A 26368-nucleotide genomic window follows, 5' to 3' on the forward strand; every position below is an offset into this window, starting at 1 on the left:
AATTATTGCTGCTAAGAGGAGGCACCACAGAGAACAGAGAGCGTGTGGTAGAAGGGAGAGGGTTTCTTCCATTACATATTCATTTATTTGGAATCCCAGAAGAACACATTATCCGATCATAAAATTTGCAAAGCCATGTTATTTTTAACTTGCTTCAAGAAATAAAAGACGTCTTTGAAACCTCAACTAGGAGTCACACAATAGCAGGTTTATCAAAACTTCTCGCAAACATTCATTTTTTGCCCTCCGGTTTCTTTTCAATGTACTGTGGCTTCTTTATTTGCGAATATGCTAATTTGAACAGTGCTTGGTATATTTTGTTGGCCAATATGAGATGTTGAGCATGTGTTTTTTAACGCATTAATTTGTGCATCACCAAATTGTTTTTCACGCCCATCTTTATATTATCGATCTGCCTGGTTTAGTAAAACTGGTCCTAAAAACTAAAACAAACAAACAAACAAAAAAAAACTATTTTATATTTTTTTACTATTTTAAAAGTTTTTTTTTTGTTTATCTAAATAGAGCATGCATACATGCATAAATACATAAATATATATACACATGTAGTAATACAAATGCACAATTAAACCTCACCTGTCGCCTCTGGTTTGCTTAGTTTGGGATTAAAGACACAAACACTTGAACTGAACTGAAATTAAGACACTATTGTCTTTTGAATTTGTCTCGTTTTTTACATTTGTCTAAAATAAAATTCAATACTTCAGGTTAAGGATTTTAACAGACTTCTAACCCGACGAGGAACTGTAGTAGTGCTGCATGAGATAGCAAACACTAATGAAAATCACGAAGGCAAGTCTAGGAAACAGATGATGTGTGAACAGTGGGGAATGTCATTTTACATTTTATTTATCACTTTATATGACTAAGAGGACAACCCCCCCATCCACCCATCGCCCAGCGAGATAACTAATGATCGCGGCGCTTTGACGTGATGCTAAGTGACAGATCCGGCCGCAATTTACCACCCTAATGAGTGTTTAATCTGTGGTGGTGTGAGATAACCTCCCAGAGGGCTTCCACTCGTGTTTTTACCGCCGAATAGCTTTCATTTATCACCAATTAATGCAGCTTCCCCCCAGCAGCATCTCGTGCTTCATCATCAGTGTAAGCCCACCATCAGTGATGGACAGCTGTCCATCAAAATCAGCGACCGGCTGACAGAGGAAGAAAAAACAGCCCGGTCTGCACGAGATATTATGAATGACAGATGCAAAATCACGCTGATCTCTGAGACAGATGGAAGATGAGACAGAAGGGTCATGGGACGGGGACGACGAACAATGTCATACACGGAAATTCAGCCGCTCTCGTGAGGGGAGGCAGCACCTGGCTGTCAATTACAACATCAATAATTAAAATAGTTGTATGTCCCATTAGCAGGGATGTACTTCCATTAATAGTTAATGATCCTTGCAGGCACTTTCACCACGTGTCCTTGCAAGGTAAAGTACACTCTCTGCGAGACAGAAATAGTGTCCCAACATGGCAACCTCTCTTAAACAGGAGAGCTTTTCCACAGAAAGAAAACCTGCCATCATGAAAGCCAGAGACAGTCCTGCGTTGTGCTGTTTTTGTACATCCTGATGCTCAGCATTTAGAAACTGAAAGGACAAGAACACAGAGGACGCCTCATCACACAGGAATGACAGACGTCTGTGAATCTCACAAAACTTGTCATTTTTCACCTCTAAATCTAAGAAAAGAAACAAGAAATTGTATTGTGCTCATAGATAATGAGGTCTCTTTTGCATTGTGATGTCACTTTTACAACAATTATACTCATAATTTATAAGTAGTTGGATAAATTCAGCTGATATTTGGCCATTTTGAGATTATCATTATTGGTTAATTAGTCTAGTTTAATTTTCTTTTTACAAATACTTTTGAGGAATACTGACTAATGATGATGATATGTGTGTGTATACAACAGCAATACAATATATATTACATAAATTCTGTAAAATATTTCAAACACCATAATTTTATTAACAAACTAACAAATGGTCCTTAAAATAGGCTTCACTTTTGTGCAAAATATAATTTTGTGATTTTTTATTAAAAAAAAAGAACTTTTCAAAATACTATTTCTTATTTCTTTATTTTGGGGGAAATAAAAAATAAATACAAATAAACCAACAAACAAATTAGGCTAATTAATACTAAAAATAGTCTTCAATTTGTCCTGCAAATTGCTTGTGTTATTTAGGTGTAAAACACAACCTCAGCAGGTTCTGAGAGATTTGTGTGTCAAACAGTCTAAAAATTAGCCATCTAGAGTGGCAAAACAGCAGGACAAAGCAAGAATCTGCTCATTCGAAGAAGAGACAGCTTGAATTCCTCTCATGTCAGAGCGTTTCATCCGAGTCAAACCACTTTAACTGCACAGAACCCCTGTCAGCAACAAAAACACGCTGTGTTAGATAAAACCCTCTTCCCTCACAGGCACATTAAGCCCCATGTGAAGTGAATTTCACTTACAGATGGATGAAATGAGCTGTTTGAAAGACAATGCAGATGAGATTCTGCATTAGAGAAGAATTAAGCCTCACCAAAGCAAGGACTGTGAGATTAGAGACAGACTCGTGTTGGCCTACACAGAGCGGGGGGAAATGATGTCAGCACACAAACATCAGATTAGAACTGTATTGCATTAATGTTAACCACAGCGGACCATAAATCTGTGCTGTCCAGACTCGAACCCGTCTCAGATTAACAGAGCGAGTACACTGCTGAGCTCCAAAACGCATAGCAATCAGCAATCCAGTTTATCTGAGCTGGTCTGAAACTGATCTAATGACAAAACCGAAAAGGGTTTTACTTCAGGACCCAGCCTGTACTTTGGGAATCAAGACACAACCCAAAACAGAAGCAGAATGGTGTTGCAAACAAAAGTAAACAAGAATGCACTTAATCAATTCTATCAAGTGACAGAATCTGAATCAAAATTTTGTAGAGTTTGATTAGACATAACAACATTCTGAGATTATCAATATCACTTGTTTATTTTAAGGAATACTATACTATATTATTGCTTTTTTCTTATTAGTCCAATCGCTATATTTCAAATGTATTAGGCTAGTTGATTTTATTAGCTTTTATATACCAAAGTGTATTAATATTACTAGTTTTCATAGTTTCAACCTGTCTATGTTGGCATCAGTGTAATAGCTTCTATCAAGTGAAACAAATTCCATGAAAATATTCTGGACACACACAGGCTTTGAGACCAACAAAATAATCTGCAGCTTCCTAACCAAGAAGATTTCCTAACCAAGCACAGTTGTGGTCACAGTATAGACCGTATCTCTCCAGATTTAGCTCTTTCTTGTAAGTCTGTCCACACTCCTCCTCCTCACATTGGATTAGAAAGAATAGGATATTTCTCAAGAAAGAATTCCATATCATCGTCTCACGTGTCTGAACAGTTGTCGCAGCTCATGAAGACACAACCGAATCCTCCTTTGTCTTCAAATCCTGATTATTACATTTCTTCTCAGATCTCCTCCAAGTATTTCTACTTTCAAAAAATGAAATATTTTATTCGACATGTTGCTTGTCATTTCTGTGTAATTATGTGTGAAATTTACCAGCAATTTTTTAAATGTGTAAGTTTATTTCAAAGACATGACACCACAAGCCTGGGAAGCTATGGCTGATCTAGTTCTTAGATCTAGTTCTCCTTTAATAACACTCACTGAATCGACCTGTTAACTTGCAAACAAGACTGTATTTCTATTCTGGCTAACCTTGCCAGTGCGGGAACGAAATATGAGCGTGACGTTATTTGGACATAAAAACAGTGATGTTCCAACCCTATTTTGCCACTTATTAAGCAAACTTATTAAGCGTTTTTGGTTCAATGCTTGAAATAAGGTCTGGTTAAAACAAGCACAAGATATTTTCATGTTTTATTCTGCAACATAAAATACATCAGTAATACCCCACTTGTGATTTTTTTTAAGCATTTAGGTGTTGCTTACTTGTGGTTAAATGAGACTATAGGATATTGTGGACATCACATCACACAGAACAGGTTAACTTATCTACTCACTAGCCACCTTTACATTTACTAGTTGCAAAAACATCAATCAATAAATCTTCTGCTGATTGTATTTTATAAGAATCATAAACGGAGCTTATTTTCTGTAAAAATCTAAAACCTATAAAAAATGATATTTTGAGTAAGTGCAGAGGTGCATGATGCTTACTCATCTCACTAGCACAAAAACAGATTTAGTATTTCTCAAAATGAATAAAAAGGTGAAAAGAAAACTCAAAGCAAACTTAAACAACATAAGTTTCCTTTTTTTAATTGAATCACATATCTTTGCTGCCGACCTTCAATGATCCAATTCAACTGCAGAAATAAGCATGACTTTAAACTGACATTTTCTTCAGCATGAGGCTTTTTTACTTTTGCTGTAAAGTCTTTTCATTTTGCCAAAATAGACCTTTATACTCTAGTCCAGGCCAGATGACAAAGTGTAACGCAAAAGTGAAATAACACATTATTTTCCACAAAAAGTAACTAAATAATGCAATTAAATAATGCAAGTAATGCTTCTTTCCCCAACACTGCTGTGATGTAAATCAATGAGATCTGGTTAATAGTATTGTAGACTTCTGACATAAATATCAGTATTCAATCTATATCTCCTAATAATTAGTGAGTTGATATGTAATTGCATAGTTTTATGACCAAAGCTCCGTAGTTTTAAAACATATAATGCAATGCAACACAATGATGATTGAGAGATGAACAAATAAACGTTCCTCAAAACCATGAAAATTATGTTTCCAAAAAATGAAATCTGTACAATCCAGTAAACCTTGCTTCAGTATAGTAAGTGTTCATCTTGAAATGTTACTAGCAATATAAAAGTTACTCATGTTTAATTTCTAAAAATCCGTAAAGAAGCTGGATGCTCGTACATAATACTAAAAGGCCTAATTGCTAAAAAAACGACAGAAGGCATTTAACATGTTTCATCATTTAGAGGCCATAGAAATATGATTAGGCAGGTTTTCTAGAGTTAAGGACATTAAAATGCATTGAAATTGAAACTCAGCTGACCCACGTTCCATAAGGAGCATAATAACTATCTATTTTTAAAAAAAAATCACGAACAGGTAGGTTATAGAAGATCACTAAGATAAACTAACAGGAACTATACGCTAACGCTCAGACCCAACAATGAATCTTTCATAACTCCGGGCAGCATAAACGCTTCACGCTCACTGTCCTGATTCCATCACTGTAAATATCATCATTTATCTAAATGTTTCTCTTTAATGGTGCGGCCTGGCTCTGTTTCAGACCTACAGCGTTTGTTCTTGATGAGACACAGACTGCACATCTGCAACGCTCAGATTCCAATCGTGTGAGCGACTGAAGACCCTCGATTTGAACTGAATAAGAAAGGTCAAAGTGTCAGCGGTGTGTACAGAAGTACGGGTGGCCATTTATAATTCAGCAGCTCCAGTCTGGCAAACAGAGAGCGCAGGAGTACGTCAGCGAGGGAGAAGATGACAGAAAATCCCTGTCCTGATGAAAGCGCAGATGAGAGGTCATGCGTCGCGCCTGCATCCATCTACATAATTATGTCAGAGGCGTGTGATGACATCCAGAGGATCGGCAGAAGTTTCAACAAATCATTAGAGAGCAATTGGAAAGCATGAAATTATAGTAGACCACTGGATGGTTTATGAAAGTAAGGAGTGATTTCAAATGAGATGGAAAATGGTGTTTGTGATGATGCATTAGAGCAGGGTTTCATGAACACTGGGAACAGAACTTGTGCTAGGGTTTGGTTTAGATTTACACACTCGCATAATTTCCAACAATCGAATACATTTCAAACAAGCTCACAGCATTTCACCTGCGTTCCACCAAAATAAAACTTGAGGAATTGAAAAGTTAAAAGCTGCTAAACGTTTGTTTTTTAAGATGTACTATACAAGTATAATTATCATATATATATATATATATATATATATATATATATTTTTGTAATTAGGTAACAGTACATGTACATTCTGTCTTCATTTTTATAATTTGAGTTAAACCATGCATTATTATTATTAATAAATTTAATAGGATTTCTTAAAAACTGTGTAAATGTAATGTGGACTGAGACATCAGTTTTAATCTCTCTGTCCACATTACATTAGTTTTACATTAGTATTAATGTAAAATATAATGTGAATTATTTTTTTATATTTTTTTATTTTACTGAACAATTGCAAATCGTTTCCTTCATTTTCAACTGTTCCTTCTTCATTTTATAATTAGAGTTTTAAAAATTAATAATAATTACAACAACAACAACAACTATTATTATTATTATTATTATTATTATTATTATTATTATTTCATTTGATATGGTTCCTAAAACACCAAAGTAAAAAAAAAAAAAAAAAAAAAAAAAATATATATATATATATATATATATATATATATATATATATATATATATATATATATATTATACTATATATTTACTATATATAGTAAAATAAAAAAATAAAAAAATAAAAAATATGTATATCAGAGAACCACAAACATGCAAATGTGTTATTAAATTACTGAAATATCTAATTAAAATCTCCTTCGTAGGCAAATTTATCGTCTAAGGTACCGATAAAAATAGCTGCCCTAGATTAAATGTCGTTTTTCTTGAATCACACGCAATAGGCCTGATGTTTGTCTCTCAGTTTGTCCCAGAGCGAGGGCATCAGTAATTATGGTACAAGTGACCATAAACTCTTCTAGCTCATGTTTGATCACTATAATCTCTGACCTGTGCTACTGTAAAGTCAAAAGACATTGTAACAGCAGACAATTCTGCATTTAATCTGCTATGTTATACATGCATTCTGAACACTTACAGTCAAGATGAATGTGCAGACAGCTCTGCATTTAATCCCCAGACCTCCAAACACTGCAGCGGGTTTGTCTTAGTTTAGCTTTGAGTTTCTAACACATACATCTGGATGAAGTTAGAGCCATGAAAATTGGAGCAGCTTCTTTTAAGATTCATTCATGCTATGTGACCTGTATCAGACGCATTTGAGAAACCCGAAGAGTTGGGTTTCTCGCACGCAGCCTGTGGAGGAAAGAGCAGAGCAGCTGCTGTCGATCAGATGCTTAAAATGCCTGAGGATTCATCTATACCGCAGTATATAAACACCTCAACGGCAGTGATAAGTGATAGTAGCAACAAAACATGTCCTGCTATGGTTACTGTTATTATAATGACACACACAACATAAGCATTCAATTAAAGAAAAGACAAGAGAGGATTTCACATGAATCCAAAGTGACCTCATTAACTTCCATAATAAATGTTCCTGGACTTACTGCACTCATTATTCAAATGAGAAAAAAAAAAGGATTTGGAATCAGTCATCAACCACAAAGCTGTTCTTAATTTTCATTAATTGGAATCAAACTAAAATAGAACTAAAATATGAAAATTCTGTACGAAAGCAAAAAAGAAAACAAATTATAATAAATAAATACTGTGTGCATGTGTAAACAAAAAATAAAAAAAATACAGTACTAAAATTACTAAAAATAAAATTATCAATGAAAGCTAAATAGATCTAAATAGAATTGGAATAAAAAATTAATAAGTGCTGTCAAACGATTAATCGCATCAAAAATAAATGTTTTTGTTTACATAATATATGTGTGTGTGCTGTGAATATTTATTATGTATATATAAATACACACACATACAGTATATATTTGGAAAATATTTACATGTATATATTTCAATACATATAATTTATATTATATATAAATATATTTAATATATAAAAAGCATATTTTTCTTAAATATATGCATGTGTGTATTTATATATACATAATAAATATACACAGTACACACACGTATATTATATTAAAAAAAACTTTTCAAATGTAAAATATAGAAAAATAAAATTAAAAAATAAATTAGCAAAATAACGGAAATGCCAGAAGCACACACAATTTCTAAAAAAGTAAAATTAAAATGAGAACTTAACATCTAAATATTTTTTTAAATTGGAATATAAAATAAAACTGTAATTGTATACTTTAACTAGTATACTATAAGATATTATATCAGTGACAGTAAAGTTAACTATAATTCTATAATAGTAATGGTAAAGAATATACTATAATAAATACTATAATAATACATAAATAATACTAAAATAACACCACATTAAACACCCTCTCAAGGCAAACACAAAACTTAGATCCAGAGTAGAAACAAAAATAAGATTATGAATAGAAACAAAGTATATCACATTATACTGATCTCAGTCCTAGACTGCAAAAAGAGATTCACTGCGTTTGAAGAGAAGCCACTGAGTTTGTATTTTTCCAGATTTGTTTTGTTTGAAATCCTTTAAAGCCTCTCAGTGAACATAAAGGAAAGAAGAATAAATTGTCCAGGGAAAAATAAGTCTAGAATCTGAATGTACGTCATTTAAGCAGCATCTCTAAATAATGTGTAGCAAAGTCTGCAGAGCTCTCGAGAGTCTATCACTTCGAAAGAGTGGATCAATCTTTAATGTCAAGAGCTGTAGAAGACATTGATATTAATCTAAATCCTGCTTCATTTAGCAAAGATTTTATTTCAAATTTACATACATTCAATTAAATTTCACCTTTGCCTAATTTGCGGTATATGAACAGAGAAACAAAGGTGAATTTAGCACCTGAGGTGAGACTGACTTCAATAAAACAACAAATACAACACAATGTCATCAAGACTCGGTTAATGAGCTGATGGAAAGCAGCTATAGGCCCGGCCAATTAACCCTCTGTCTGACGAATAGCAGCCCTTCTGCAAACTGTCACACGGGCGACGACTGCTTGAATTCATTACCGTTTCATGAGATCTATGGTGTCATGCGGTCTGTGTAGTGAATAGCAGATGAATATGAATGTGACCTTTAATTTCTGCTGTGCCTCAAGATGGAAGAAAGAAGAAAGTGGGTCATGTGATCTGCTGTATTTCATGCACGTTCATTTAAAATGACCTCTTGCTTTGTGAATTTGCAATTACTCTCGGCACGTCCTGGCATATCTTGTGTGTGATGCAATAAAGAGGGTCGAGAAAAAGAGTGTGAAAAGCTCCCACTCCAACTTAGTTCATGCAAATAGTTCATATACATATATATTTCTTATTAATTTAGATCAGAGGCATAACAAGCATTTAAATGTGCACCTGCACTAGGAGAAATGTAAGCTGACAGTAATATAACGAGAAATGTCAAGCAGAATTGGTTTCCAGAATCTCTTCTAACCCTGACAGACTGGAAGACTGAAAAACCCACATAGGGCACATCAGGCTTGTTGGAATGAATCGTGACATTGATGGGCGAACATGCATCTCAAGAGTGGCATCTGATGAAAACTACAGATCCTCAACACATGAGATCATACACGTTTACATCAGCATTTAGCCTGTCATTTGTGCTTGTGTTCAATACAATGCAAACGCTTTATGACAAACTGATTAACTGCACATATTGCTTTTTAAAAGGAAGCAATGTTTTTTTTTTCAAAATGGAAAGAATAAAATATGTATGTAATATTATATATGTATAGAAAATGGAAAAAACAAAATTAGGCAATGGCTGTCAATCAGTCCGTAAACTAAGAGCTCCATTTAGGAATTCCAATTAATTTCCTCAGGGTAGTAAGATTTAATTGTAATAGTATTTAGATTTTTTTAAGTTTTGAAATGTAACATTTTAAATAAGAAAAGCAAAATTTGTCCGCTTAAAAAATCTTGACTTGAAAAAGCCTTGTTTGAAACTTTTGAAGAAAGACAGAAATCTAAAAAGACAGCAAGAGAGAATGAGAAGGAAAGATAAAGAGTTACATGAAAGTAAGACAAGGGAGAAAGAGGAAAAGATAAAAAGATGAAAGAAAGGTAAGACAGAAAGAAGTAAAGCCCATATTTAATCTCATCTGAGCACAGCTCTAATGTGTTTGCAGCCTGTCACAGAAAGCCATGCGCAGGACTGTGCAGTAATCACAGCGACTGAAAGGCAGTGTCAGAGCTGCAGTATCGATCAGAGAGTGTCTGTGCATTATCACGGCTCCTCAAGACTCCTTACGAGGTGTGAACGTCTCCTCACAGAACAGTGTGCGAGTCTGAGGCTCTAAACGCCTGATGGAAGGAAAAGGCCATGCAGCAAAGGCTGTAAACAAGAGCATCTGATTGGCTGTTGGAAGAGCTCTCCATCAAGCCGCACAAGAACACTTGAGAGTGCAATTACTGCCAGAAAGCCTGTGCAGATCACAACGGCCCCAAAACCCCAAACAACTACGAGCTGTGATACTGAAAGCTGTGTTTGCTATAGACGCGGGGGACGATGAGGGCTAACAGAATATTAACTGCAGCCAGCAACAAGTGATGATCACCATTAATCAATAATTACTCAAATATATATGAAGTCATTATGAAAATTTATTCAAAGTGACTTTCAGAGGTAATGTTAATCGCTCAGAAGAGTTTGCTGCTAATTTGTTTTCAAACAAAATAGTGGAAAGAGAAAAAGGTAGAATGGTAAAAAAAATAAGGTAGGAATATTTTTTTTTAATTCAAAAAGGTACAAATATGAAAAATAAATAAATAAAAAGGTAAAAAATATATACAAATATATATATATATAAAATTAATATATAATATAATATAAAAAATATTATATATATACAAAAAAACATTAAAAGAGAGAAGCCATGAAATAGATGAAAAATAAAAAGTTAAAAGATGGAAAAAGTAGTAAGATTAAAAAAACTATTTAGTCAAGTTAGAATTAGTAAAAAAAGCAGAAATGTTTGAAAAATAAATAAAAATAAATTATATATATATATATATATATATATATATATATATATATATATATATATATATATATATACATACATACATACATAGATACATACATACATATATATATATATATATATATATATATATATATATATATGAAAAAGAAATTATTTTGAAAAAGGCTAAAAGATTTAAATAAAAGGTAAAAAAAAAGAAAAAGAGAAAGATAAAGATGTTAAAAACAAAAAAAAGATAGAAAGATAAAAAGGTTTTAAAAGTCTTGGAAAAAAAATGGAATGACAAAAGGAGTTTAAAATTGAAATCTAAAAAAAGGTAAAAAGATAAGGTTAAAACCAAATCTAAAAAATTTTATAAGTAGAGATGAAAAAGTACAAAAAAACAAACAAACAACAAAAAAGGTAGAAAGTTTAAAAAAGTTCAAATGAAATCTTAAAAACAAACAAAAACATAAAAAAAGAAAACAAACTGCAAAATCAAAAAGGACGAATGGACAGATGAATGAGCAACAAAAAACCAGCTAGCAATCATTCATTAGCAGCGGCATTACAACACCCTAGCAACCAGAAGCAACCTCTTAGCAACCTATTTATTTAGTTACTGAGACCAAATCATTACAACCTTCTGTCACCTTGTATAAAATAGTATTTAAATGATCTGAAAAGATTTGCTGTTTTAGTGCATGAATCTTTTCTTTGAGATTCATGCACTAAAATGTATAATGTGTGATTTCATAAACTCAAGAGAAGAGTCTTATTTTATCACGCAAGTCACATTTCTAACAGAAAACACATTCGCAGTCTACTTGGAAAGCTGAACGCACAGAAATTTATACCGTCTGCTCAGGTTTAGACAGAGCCGCTCAATCTTGAATCTATAACCCGTCTGGTATAAAGTTCATCAGGAGCCGACTGAAGCCGAGTGGAGCTGTTTCTAATAAATACTGGGTGCTAAAATGCGCTGATCGATTCTCCTTGGCTTGAAGCAGGACAGGAATTGGTTTCCAGTCACAAAATGACAAACATGTGCTGACCCGGTGTATCTCGTCTCATCCAATTGGGCTTTAAACATGTGCAATGTGCATAATCCAGCATGAATTTCTGTCAGAGAAGGTTTCATTTTTTGAAATAACTAATTATATTTGCTGACAAATTGCTATGGGGCCTGTTGAACGGATACAGCATTGAACATGTGAAAATATAAATAGAGGATGTGAAGATAAATGTCAGTGGACAACATGTTGAGAATAGTTTGTAATTTTTCACAGTATATAAATTTTACATCTTGCCCTTTTGCATTAAAGCATTGCTAAAAACCCTGTTTGGTAAATTTGCAACATGTGTCATAAAAACGGTCCAATCATACTGGGACAATCTTTATGTCTTTAGTTTTGTAAATCTATAGGTTCGGTGTTAAGAAAGACAACGTGAACACCAAGCAATGAATAATTTTCTTTTTTGGTCCAATTAAGCTGAACTGAGTGACCCTGAGTGTAAACACACCCTTTATTGAAAAATAAATTCAGTATAAAAACAAAATACACATGCATAATGCATGTCTTGTGGCTATGCATTTTTTTTAAAGTGTTTATTTTTTTTTTTTTATGCAGTTAAGTAAATTCCACTTTCTAACATTCCAATTCACATTCCTATTCAAATTCCTGTGGAATGTGGACAGTTTGATCTAAATTTCAACACTTCATTCTTTAAATCTTAAATGCCTTTTTTTTATTATAATTTAAATGGTCGGGTGAAAATGACTTCAACATAATAATAAACATTTTGCCCCAAATCTCATACAGAACCTGAAACATATTGAATCTACTTGGAAACACTGGCTTCTACTAAAAAAGTTTCTTTTGAAAATCAATCTTTAATATGGTCAAAAGGCTAAAAATGATGGAATCTTTTAGCAACACTGCCCAGCCCTTAAGACCACTCCAAAAGGTCTCTTTGAAAAATGACACACTCATGCTCAACCTCAAATCTCTTGCATTATGCATGATGGTGAGCTATCGGTTAATATTCTAAAAGCATGGTAAAAACGATCCTATAAAAAGAAAATAAAAATATTTCCTTTTAGACACGTTTTAAATAGTAGCCAGGTTCGTGAAGGATTAACAGAAGAAACCAAGAACGTGTCAGCATGTCAGCAGCTCTCTGACCATGAAGGTCTGTAGGTTACACAGGTGCATTTGCACAGAGACCATTAACAGTTACTTTATAAAAGTGTATTATTAAACAGTGTTCAAGCATGCATAAATGATGCACAAGCCGTGGTCACATAGTGCTGCACTGACCTGATGCCGCTCGACTAGTACAGTGACTGCCTTTATCTCTAGTGGAAGATTTGTTTGGCCTGAGGACTAATTCTGCTGATACAGCCTATTTAACATGGAAACAAAAATAGCTTGAGCTGAGAACACAGTTTGAGAATGTGACCAAGGTCCCGACTCGAAGAGAGAAGAGAGAGAGAGAGAGAGAGAGAGAGAGAGAGAGAGTGTAGAGTGTAATCTGGAGCCGTTTTGCACATTTCTAACCATTTCTAATGAAGAGAACAAAACTAGATGGCTTTAAATTAATGAAGTGCACATTTAGCTGAAGGACATTTTTATTGTTCATTTAATTCCTGAATTCTAAATAAACTGGCAAAGTGAACAGAATGTAGAACTGCAATTTTCATGTTAGGAAGTAGAATTAAAAAAATAATAATTACATGTTACTATTGTATCATTTTTACCCATAAAAGCAAAGTTTGAGTGTTGCCTTAAAGACTTGATGATAGTATTAAAAGAAGATTAAAAAGGCAAATATAGAAACGCAGGTATTCAGATAGGGTTGGGTACCTAAACCCGGTACCAATATGGCACCAGTATCCATGGAACCGGTATGCACCAAACCGAATCTGAACGAAGATTTCGGTGCCTTATTTCGATGCTTCTTAAATGCCTGAGCAATCGATTTAAATATTCGTCCTGGTTATCCAAAATGTACACAAGAAGCATGGGCGTCGCTAGGTTTTTTTAGTGGGGCTATAGCATTTAGCTCCATAAACTGTACACAAATGTTTAGAAATGTAAACTGATATTTCCTACTGACATACTAAAGCAAAAGATCTAAAATAACTGGCTTAAACCCCATTTTTGGGGTGAAAATACTAATGTGCCTAAGACTGTACTTTACAAAGACATTGTTGCTACTTTATAAAGAATGACCATACAGTAATTCACAGGACTGCTTAAAGACAGTGACAGACAGCACTCATTTAAACTAAATATCAGAGTGATTGACAGAGATACAGTAGAAACATTATGTGTGGTTTTGTATTAAATAATGACCCAGATCATGAAATACATTTATTAGACTTAGAGTAAGGGAAGCATGGGAAATGAGAGCATCCAAGGAGCATGTGAATGGATTTATTTTAAATCTTTTTAATGTTCTTTAATGTTATCCTTTTTAGGCTTATTTATTTTATTTATTTATTTTTATAGAAGTATCGATTCAGGCACAGTTTAAGCACCGGTACCGTTTTAAAAGTATCGAAATGGCAACGGTATTGAATAAATACCGTTTATTCAATCACTTTAAAAAAAAGAAAAAAAAAAAAAAAAAAAAATTGATTAGTTGTACAGTAACTTACTGTTTAAAAAAAAAAGGGAAGTCGTGGCCTAATGGTTAGAGAGTCGGACTCCCAATCGAAAGGTTGTGAGTTCGAGTCCCGGGCTGGCAGGAATTGTGGGTGGGGGGAGTGCATGTACAGTTCTCTCTCCACCTTCAATACCACGACTTAGGTGCCCTTGAGCAAGGCATCGAACCCCCAACTGCTCCCCGGGCGCCACAGCATAAATGGCTGCCCACTGCTCTGGGTGTGTGCTCACAGTGTGTGTGTGTGTTCACTGCTCTGTGTGTGTGCATTTCGGATGGGTTAAATGCAGAGCACAAATTCTGAGTATGGGTCACCATACTTGGCTGAATGTCACGTCACTTTAAAACCCAATCGATACCCAACCCTAGATACAATACAATAGAATGACAGAAAAAACAACAGAATGATAAAATGATGGAATGATAGAAAGGCAAAGACAAAAAGATGAAGAAAAAAGAAAAAGAAAGAACATTATAGACAGAAAGAACGGATAATGAATGATAAAATGAATGAATAGATAGATAGAACGAGCTAACAAACAAAAAAAAACAATAGCTATATGACAGATAGAATGAGCAAAAAAATGAACAAACATTACATAGATAGAACATGCAAGCAAACAAATGATAAATATATAGAGATAGAATGAGCGAACAAGTGAACGAACGAATAGGATAGAATGAGTGAATGAACAAATGAATGATAGAACAAGTGAATGAACAATAGATCGAACAAGCAGACAAACAAATGAATGAAAGAATAAATGAATGGTCAATCAATCGATAAATAGATTAAATTCAAATTCTTATTGAGCTTCCTTTCTATTGTGACCAAATCAATTCAAATTAACACTCATTAACTGAACCCCTCTTTCATTCTGAATTCTGTCAGTTACATACATCAGCGCTCGAATGTGAATTAAGCAGAAGCGCGGATCTCTTCTAAGAGCTTCTCAGTTCCCACAAAAAAACTTTTCTGCAGCGTTACAGGTACACAACACAGCTTCCTCTCTTTTGTGCCTTTCTAATGGCATTTCCGCTTCAGCTTTTACCTCCTTTGCACCCACAAATTACCACCATCTCCAGCTTTCACAGGCTCTCGTCAGCACCGCAGGAACGCCTTCCCTTTCAAGTCTTTGCGCTTTAATTAAGAGCCATGTGACGAGCATGCGTCTGTGAGCTGGCGGTGAGCACGGCTATTCTCTCAGCCTGATTGAAATGCAGCGCACAGCGTCTAGACGCCAGGACCAGCTTTAGCATTGTTCAGAGCAGAATGGTCACAGAAAAAGCCTGATTTTTGAACATCCAGACGGGGGGAGAGGAGGATGTTGCAGGGTTCGGATGAGGCCTCATGGGTTATAGTGCAGTAATCCATCCAGAGAGGCTGTGAAAGTGACCTTCAGTAAGTGCTTTAAAACATGAAGCCCGTCTGCTCACAGAGACATCGTCAAATCATTCTGTTTATATAGATTAATCCTTCTCCATTAGGTCTTTTATCACATCTGGTAACCCATTACAAGACCTCATTTCCTGCTGGAGATTTAGGTCAGAGACACAGAGGCTTTAGAATAATGCTTACATTATGAAATCAAGCATCGTTGTTTATTAAAGCTTGTTATATATTCATAAGGCATTTTAATGAAGCTGATATAAGTTTTATAAGGCAGAGGCGGGAGTTAAGCATGAGTTGTGATGCTTTTTCATCTGAAGCTGACTTCAGCAGTTCTCAAATATGTCACAAGTATTCCTAGTCAGACAAACATACAGTCCCATCCCAAACACCATGAGATGAGACAATGTTGCTGTCTGGTCGAGATGCACAAAAAACAAAGAAATGTTTATGAAAGCAACACAGTTTTGCACTTTTCAGCAGCTTACTTAAATAAATAAAAAAATCAAAAAAGGGGGCAATATAGCATAAATAATTTTTATATATTTTAAATTTTTTTCAACCAAGTTTTGCTCTTTTCAGTAGTTTACAAAAGCAAGCAAAAAAATTGGAGCTGGGAATAAAATAAAATGAAATATTTAAAAGGTGCCATAGAATGCAAAAATCACTTTTATAAGGTGTTTGAACACAGTTGTGTGGCAGCAGTGTGTAAAAACAACTAGCCTATAATGGTAAAAATCCACTCACTCATTGTTTTACAATTTCAAAAAAATCATAAAAAGTCTCTCCACACTATTAGCATATACACCTATTAGCATATATACAGCCCTAAGTGAGAAGCAGCGGTCCGCCATTACTGTTCTCTTGCTGAAGCTGCTGGGGGTACAATGTCAGCGCCAAAGAGCCATTAAAAGTGTTGTGTGGAGGCATGCATCCAACGAACATAGGAGTCTCCACAGACCACTGAGGACACAGTGGTAACATTTCATTTTCAAAGGAAATGTCCAGAAAAAACCCTGAAAAGTCCTGTACTTTGTGCTGACATTTTACACTGGACTTTTAAACCACTAATAATGGCCATCCAACTCATAACATGTCCACAATACATCTGCCCTGAAAGGGTCATACATTTGCCCTAAAAATCAATTTCTCAAATGGAAAAAATACATGGAGAACTGCAAGGCTCTATAAAACTCGTCTTCCCACATGACACATGAAGATATATTAGCCTGTCGTTCACTCTGCTTATCCAATAAAGCACAATTTATCAAACAACTTCCATTTTGCTACAGTCCATCCTTTGAGAGCTGCAACGGATACACGTGCACAACTTTTCTTTTAACCTATATCTTCACATGATTTGCGGTCTCAAGAGACAAAATGTACATGAAAAGCACATTGCAGCTTCCTCTCGCTCCACACTGACCATGTTCTACAAGCAACATTTTAAAGTACATGTCAAAAAATGTGACAAAATGGGGACAAAGGAAGAGAAAATACAGATCTGGACATGAGAACAAGCTTTTTTGTTCCCTTTAGTGTGTGTGTGTGTGTGTGGAGGTGAACAGAGGACAGGTGGTGGACTAAGAGTGCTGTGTGTTGAGTAGAGGTGCGAGACGGGCTGTATGCCCGCCAGACGGCTCAATTTTCTCATCTTGAGATCCCATTTGGGAATTTGATTGCACAAGGATAGTGTGTTTACAAAGGCTGAGAATCAGGTTCCATCTTTCAAACAAGACTAGCTGCAACTGATTCATAAAGGAAGCATCACTTTTTTCATTCTGAAAATGCTAAATGTATTTCAGAGTTAGCTTGTAATAATTATAATTTAGGCTAATTGAATTAGTTTTATATAAAAACAACCAATCAATGCTCGACCAATCATCACACAGCAAAAATACATTTTCTTTCTTGATATTTTTGTCTTGTGTTGCAGTAAAATATCTAAACATTTTTGAATCAAGAAATAATACGGAATCAAAATGACATATTCTGTTTTCTGAGACATCATAATTACTTAAAACAAGAACGGTTACCTGCCAATGAGATAAGAAAAATAGACTTAATTAAAAAAGGAAAATTTGACTAATTTAAATAAAAAATTTAACGTCGTTTTGCTTCACAAGTAAATGTTTCTTGATTTCAAAATGTTTTTTTTTTGTTTTAAATAAGATAAAAAATTCTAAAATGTAAAATTCTAAGCAAAAACAAGTTTATTTTCAAAAAAATATATCTATTGCATCTCAACTCAAGCAATGCATCTAAATTTAGAAGTGTATAGATGTTAGTATTGAGAAACTAAACTAAAACTAAAAATACAAAGTAAAAAAATGACTTTTTGCCGTGCAAGGTTGATTAATCGACTGCAATCTGTCCATTTTGACCAGTTTTGGTCAATAATTTGCAAGGTTAGGTGCTCAACCCACTAAGCCAGAGGACTGCTATTGGGAAATAAATGTTTTCTTGTTTGTACTTCATTCTGTGTCTATCACACTATATCAACAATCAGTCAGCCTAGTATTTAGATCCGTAACACATCAGTTCTCCACTAAAAATAACAATAGTCTCAGGCATGTCCTTATTTAGATAGCGAGATAGGACATCTATAATAGCTCAGTCGTTTAGAGGAGCAGCTCATTTTATGGAAAATGTCTTTGTGCCAAGAAACAGGTCTCAACGGGATGGCTGTGCCATGTGCCTGCCCCACATCCGAAGGGAGTGTTCTGCCTGTCCCAGCAATAGAAACCGGCACATTCTGCCCGCCTAATCATACAGAGACCCCGGGCATTTGAGTTGTCATGGCTACATCGCCTAACCAGCAGGATTGAGGCATATGAGCCGATAAGATGTGTGAGCGCACATTCCCCCCAAAACAAAAGAGCACAGACAGAGGGCCAGTTCAGCTCACCTCTCCACTGATCCCTCAGAGAGCAAGAGGTGTGAGACAGAAGTGTCGGACAAAGCCGATTACTTTCTCTCCTTCAAGCCGCCGCAGCGCTAAATCGAAGCAGAGGTGTGAGAGTGCAAACGTTCACTGCAGACACAATGCTAATCCATTAAAAAGCATGTTCACTTTTAAAAGAGAAACTCAGAATTTCATGTTAATCAAATTCAAGAGTCTCAACCTACAACAGCCAATATTTATTCACATCCATCGGCCGATAACCAATATGACAGCCAATTTTAGAAATCGAAACAATTTAGCATACTTTTCAATCTGAACACAAGCTAAATTGTAGTAAATATACAACTTTCAAGAGAAAATGTTCATGATAACATTTAAAAGATATAGAAAACTGTTTAGTGGGCCTACTTAATAAGCACAAAATATAAAACAAAATAACAAAAAAAAGTGGATGCTAGCTACTGGTTTTTTTTGCAATCAAATCAATGCACTAAATAATTTGAATATTATAAATAATATGACAATTTAAGTTGTATCTGAGTTTGTATGACAGGGTTATTATAGTTTAAAAATTAAAAGCATTAAAAAAAAACTTTTTGGTTGTCGAAATTAAAGAAATGTTTACTTAAGATAAAGAATACATTTTTTAGCCTGTTGTCAATGCAAAATTTCATTTTGTTTGTTATTTAACCAAAAACACTAAAACTTAAACAAAAATGTATAATAAAAATATATCATATAAAAAAGCTAAAACTAATAAACATGACAAAAACTCACAACAAAATGACAAAATAGAAAATTTTTTACTTATTCAAAATATTAATAACAAAAATATAATAATAGCATCTCAAAGGCACTAAAATAAAACTGGTTTATGACAAAACTGGTTTAGCAATATAGTCCATTACTGCCTTCAAAAAAAAAAAAAGGTATAGTAAAAAAGCTACTCTTTCAGAAATACTGGGCTCTTGGTGCATATTTGATCAGAAACTAGCACTTTTCTTAAAAGAAAAGAGTAAATCTTCACATACTACAGCTCAAGCTGTTGCTCTGAAACCAAGGCAGACATTATTATTCTATGAAGAATGGGGGTCAGAGTCGGCATGAGCTTTACATCTCTCAAACAGCCATCTGAAAAGACACACACAGCTGTCAGCTGTGAAGAACCGAGGGGCCGCGGGCCCCATTCACAGATTAGCTTCTGCTGGACACCTCCTGTCTGAAAGCACTCACTGCTCTCCAGAGGAGCCGTAAACTACGGGCCGATCGTTTTCTCCGAAAGACGCCGGTACAGTACAGATGACAGAGCGCTCTATTGTTTTGGAAGTGGCAGTGGGATTTGTCCAATTGGAGGGTTTTGTATGACAGGACACTTCCCTGGGGCCCTGGCTCTTGGAGACAAAGGAAAATATTTACATGTGAATTCTGCAGAAAAGTACACTACGGTTGTCTTCTCCATCACACATGCATTTTGCTTCGGAATATTGAGTGTAAAATGAACACTGACTGATATCCCACTGAACAAAATGAGCCTCGGATGTGGAAGAAAAGATGAATATGGCACATTTCATTTAGCACCTGTAGCAGCTCCCAAAAGAAATGGAAAGAGATTTGACACCGCAAATATAAAGAAAATGACAACAAAATTGGATGTTAAACGCTTTGGGTTCCTAGATCCAAAAAAGCAACAATAAAAAGGTGAAACTAACCAAAGACGAGAAAAACTTTAATAAAATCTAAATCAGATGTTTTTTTTTCCTTCCTTTTTTCTTTATTTCTTGAAATGTATCACAATATAGTTATTTTTGCTTGGAATTTAACAAACTTATAAACTTATATATTATATTGCATTCTATATATATATATATATAGAGAGAGAGAGAGAGAGAGAGAGAGAGAGAATGCAATATAATTCATAATTAAAATTAAAATAAACTTCTTTAAATTTGGAACTAAAATGATGGAAAACGAAAAGATCATAAATTTAAACACCTGTTTACTTTAAATGTATGCCCTTGACAGGCTTAACACTGCATTGGTTCAGGTTATACATTTAATTGATTCATGCATTCCCTGAGAATCAAACACATGACCTTTGTGTTGCTAGCGCAATACTCTGTTTCAACTTAGTATATTTCATGTTTTCTGCACTAAAACAAACAACAATAAACAAAGAGGCTATGAATTAGAAAGACCCAGATACAAACAATCACTACAATGTTCACCATAGAAATGATAATAAATCTAGCCAAAAGCACTGTTTAGTAGTTCAGTCAGGTTGTACAAGCATCATGCAAACTCTTCAGTCTCTAAAGAAAGCTGTTCTGGTGTGATTTGGAGGGTGCTGAAGTCCTCAGAGCTGTAAGTGGATGGATTTGTCAGTACATTAAACTCTTGACTCTTACACTCAGAGTTGTGCTGGACATCCACTGCGTCCGACCGCCGGCTATAACGCCCGTCTGCCAGCGGAAACCAGAGTCACTACAGATAGCAGATAACTAGCAGCTTTCACCCGAGCGGAAAGGATGTGTTAGTCCTCAAAATAACAACATATTATTATGATCTTCCACTCTGCTATAAAGATCTCCAGTGACTTAAAAATGACAAACTGTCAAAATCAGCTTGGTTTAGGTGTAAATAAAACATGTCAATTGGTGTTCTTTTTTATAAGCAAATAAATTATGACATTTACACAAAAATGTTTTAAAAATTATTTTTTATGGCCATTTATCGTGAACAGGAAGAGCAAGGACATCAATTTAAAAAAGTAAAAAGGCTTCATTTTTGTTGGTTTGAGGGCCGTTAAACAGCGACTCTTGTGTTGAAGAGCTCTTCTGAGCAGCCAGCAACATCACGACACACAGCTGTGTTTGTTCAGCTAAAGTGTGCATTAAAGAGGATCTCCATCCCATCTGTCTGCTCACAGAAACCTAAAACAGATGCTGAACGTGGAGCAAAACGCCCTGTCTCTGAACAATTAACCACCAAAAGGGTGTGTAGCATCCATGCATTATAACTTATGTAGAATATGTTGAAGAGTGATTCATACATTCCTATGAACTGGTTTGTTATGATAACACACCAAACTGTCATATTTCGATCAAACGCACCCTCTCCTGCCCAGGCTGTTAGTTCATTTACAGCCATCGTTTATTATATTAACTGTTCCACTAACACAGTGAAGCCGCATCACTGTATGTGCCTGTTCAAAGCATCCATGCATAAAGACAGAGTCCAACAGCACCACAAATTGATTGTGCAGTGAAGCAGACAATGAAAAGGACAGCAACCATAAAAAAGCACATCCCAGTTTCCCAGAATGCCATTGGACCTGTTACATCTGTCAAAGATAATCCATCAACATCGATTTGATGCGGAGTGTGTTCTACAAATCTAGTCTATGTTGTGAAAGCTGTACACGTGGTTTCTACATTTGCTCATAATTGCAGTATTTGGCAAACGCCGTAACCTGAGCCATTTCCAGAGCAGACCTTTGCAAAAATGGTTGATATGTAGTAACATGGATAAATGGTTAGGATGTGCGCACAATGACAGCATTATGCCACAACAAAGCAACTGCAAAAAGCTGATTTTATGCAAATGTGCATTAATGCAAAGACCAATGGGAATGGGATTGCATTTCCAACAAAAAACTTTATTATGATATTCATAGTTATCACTCTACTAAACTATATAGTTTTCAAAAAAAGATTGGATTTTTTTTTTTACAAATTAAAAAAGTTATTAATTCATTCATTCCTCCAAAAATAACTACCATCACATAGTTATTTAATATATATAAAAAATGTTTTCATTGAATTTACAGCAAAAATATATTTTATGGGTTAATTTGACTTTGGTCTTAAGAGACATTGTATTCAAGTAGGAATGGCATTTAGCAATGGCTGAATTTGTGCACTGTTGTGCATTTGCATCTGAAAATATTCACTTTGCAAATTACATTAATTATCTTATAGTGCAGAAAGAACAGATTGTTTATGCTCTTAGATGCATCACAAACCTAATGTTACTTACACTACACTGACAATACCGTTGAGACTGAGTTTAACTACCATACAAAAAAGGTGCCTAGCTTCTGCTTCACACTTAAGTGTGAAGAAAAACAGCACTATAATGACCAATCAGACGTTTAAGTAGGTCTTAAGCACTACTGCTGTTGTGAGGCCATAAGTTCATGTGAAATAACGCTCATATTGGGTGGTAATCCTTCAAAATCCAGTAATCTTAAAGCGTTGGGGTCGCAGCTGTGAGGCCGGTTCACCCCTCACCCTCAGGTCACACAGAGATCACAGCGCACTTCCATCCAGACATTAATCTGAGCTCAAAAAGAAGCAAACTGCTGTAACTATGGGTAAATGTTTGTGAAAAGAAACTTAAATGCAAAATCCTCTCAAAACATCTCTGAAGTCCCTCTGCAGTTTTTCTGTCAGACTCATTCAGAAAGCACATCTCTGACGGCCTCTTCGCTGCCAGCCTGCTATCTGTTCCAGTTTAAAACTGATGGGAGAACAGATTCACTCGGATTTAAAAACAGCAAACACAAAGCATGGGTCCAAAACATGATGTAGTTTGTCCTTAAAGGACGGGTCATTCAAGTGAACCTCTAAAATGTCTCTGCGCCCGCTGCCAGACAGAAACCTGAGAGAAATGTTTGAAATCACAAAAACCTTTTGCTCCGATCTAATAAAAGGTCAGTGCCGCGGTGACTCATTAAATGCGTTCCAGAATGCTGCACTTTACAGTTTTTGCCTGAATCTTTTATGAACATTATCCGGTGGAGAATCGGTGCACTTGCTCTCTCGGTTCTCAAAAAAATGAGATCTGTAGAAGTCATCGTTTACTCACCTTGTGTTGTTTGTAAGCCTTAGAAATGTGAGTGGAACACAAAATGAGCCAAGCAAGTTGCATTTTTTCATGCTTTAAAAGTAACTGAGGCTGTCAAGCTCCAAAATGCCAATTTCTATAAAGAATTATATGTATATATGCCATAGCAACTTACTCTCTGAACATAACCTGCTCCGGAGTAGGTTCTGTTTCAGAGTTAGTTCACTTCAGAACTAACAGCGCATTCGTGACCCACTGACAAGAGTCCAGTGGGTGTGACAGATTGCACACAATATTGTATTTTATTAAGATATAGTTAGTATACTAATATACTGTATATATATATATATATATATATATATATATATATATATATATATATATATATATATATATATATATACATATACAGAACGCTGGCTGTTTCTATAGCAGCCGGGACTTCTAACGGCAGCTGCAGTGACGCGCTGACTTTACCGATTAGCTATTGGCTCTTTTCATTCAGAAGGCGGGGCTTCCTGCGATTGAGCGGCCATATTAAGCGTGGCATTTTTTGACATTCAGAACTGTACGAGTGACATGTCTTGGCTATTCTATAGTCTTTGGTTAGACCTATCGGACTGTGCCATGTAGAGTTTCATGCCAGAATTCTGTATTTATCTATATACATTTTAAAACACTATTACGACAAGGTTATGTTTAATTTATTGCATTATATATTTATTACATTTTATATCATCATCTCACATCATCTGCATTTTCTATAATTCATTTCTATAATAAAAATAGACATCTGATATGATTTATTATATTATGAACATAAAACAAACAATATAATTATTATTCTCAAGAATTACAGATAAAACGGAAAACAAAGAAAAATGGTTGCACAACCACAATTATGCAAACGGCCTTTGAACAGAAGAATAACAAAGCAGTATGGCGCACTTTTTCTTAGCGTCAGTTTCCATAGTGACTCATCGATTCATTGCTTCGTTGAGAGTGTTTTGCGTGTTAACCAGGAACTTACTCTGGGTTGATGAACGTACTCCCAGACGGGTTTTTGGAATCACCATACCTCAAGTTAGCAAAGTTTGAGTACGTTTTAGCAGATGGTAAGTTAAACTTGCATTCTGGAATATACCCCAGCTCTGTTTTGTTCTCTCATCCCGTTTGATTCAAAAACAAGTCTCATTGCAGGAATAAAATGAGTTGTGAATGTTGTTTTTAACCTTAAACTAATTAGTTTGACAGTAAAAACTAATTTAAACATGTAAAAGAGTCACCAAATGTTTTACAGCATGAAAATTGATGCCTTAAACTGGTTTTAAGCCTCAGTGTGAGGCATTTCCTAACACAACTCACATATGATGAAGAAAAGTGATTTAGCAAAAAGCCCAGCATGCCGACGAGCCACATGGATGCAAAAAAACAAGATCTGAAAGGCCAAAACAACAAAGCTCCAGAATACAGCTTCACCAGATTAGAGGCTTTGTCAGGAAATATAGTTCCAACAATAGTCCATCAGGCAAAACAGATCATCTCAACAAGCCAGACGATTCTGGGAAACATTTATATCCAAAAGGTTATGCATTGAACAACCTGATAGTTCAACCTGAGCATAGCATACTTGCATAACGTATGAAACGCTTCAGTTTTTTAAAAGAGTGCCATGTGGAATAAAATTCAGCACACTGCTTCCTAATTTAAAGAGAAAAGCCAGAAAGAATATGCAATTGATGCCTTGATCTATCTTGCCACATGCCACAAGGACCTGCTCACCCTAACCAGACACGATTCATCTGTTGTGACACACGCTTCACTTACACAAGCTTTTTCGGAAAGACACCAGTTTGGGAATGAACACTTCAACCAAGCCAGCACAAGAACCCTCCTCCATTCATAATGCAGGTCAGACAGAATACAAGTGGCACTTACTATCAACTTTCCACTGCCAAAAGTTATCCAAACACACTAAACACAGGCTGTGTGTGTCATGTTCTGTGCTGATACAAAGCAAACTGGAGAAATCAGTAGACTTTGACTGGAGAAGATAATCTAGTAAATGTCCTAGACCTAGATGACTCAAAATCTGCAAACAGGTTATAAACGGAACAATTAATTTTTCATTATCATTTGCTTATGCAAAAACCTTATGCATCAAATGCACTCCATTCCTGGTATAAGAAATAAACCTGACTGTCAAAAGTCAACAAATTTGCGACAGCTGAATGCAACATTTTTGACAACACAAACAAGTCTGTCTCAGTGTAACATGTTATTTATTTAAACCACAAAATAAACTTAAGTATAATGATAAGTATAAGTATAACAACTATGCGAAAAGCAGTTTGAATGTCTCCAGCACGTTTTATAATTACCCAAAACTCCCCTTACACACATTATCACATCTGTCAAAAACATAAGCGGACTATAAGTTGGAAAATTAGAACTGAAAACATTGACATAACCTCATCATGGGCATCAATCATAAACGATCATTAAGAAAGAAAGAAATAATTATCTCCTTACAATCCGTCTGTTTTCAAATCCACATCATTTGAATATCACAACATTGATGTCTGTCAAAAAATAGCACAGCGTACTTCAGTCTCACACAGCCTCATTTTCAGTCCTGTCATAAATTAAATCTGGCACTACCCTGACAAAGGTGAATATTTGAAGTCTTTTTTGCATTTAC

General features: G+C 35.1%; 1 protein-coding gene across 4 annotated transcripts in view; it reads right to left on the reverse strand.

Annotated features, from left to right (window-relative positions):
* LOC132112411 (SAM and SH3 domain-containing protein 1-like) overlaps positions 1 to 26368 on the reverse strand; it is a 75425-nt gene that overhangs the window by 43955 nt on the left and 5102 nt on the right. The window lies entirely within an intron of this gene.

The sequence above is a fragment of the Carassius carassius genome, chromosome 32 (assembly GCF_963082965.1).
Source record: "Carassius carassius chromosome 32, fCarCar2.1, whole genome shotgun sequence".
NCBI lineage: Eukaryota > Metazoa > Chordata > Actinopteri > Cypriniformes > Cyprinidae > Carassius > Carassius carassius.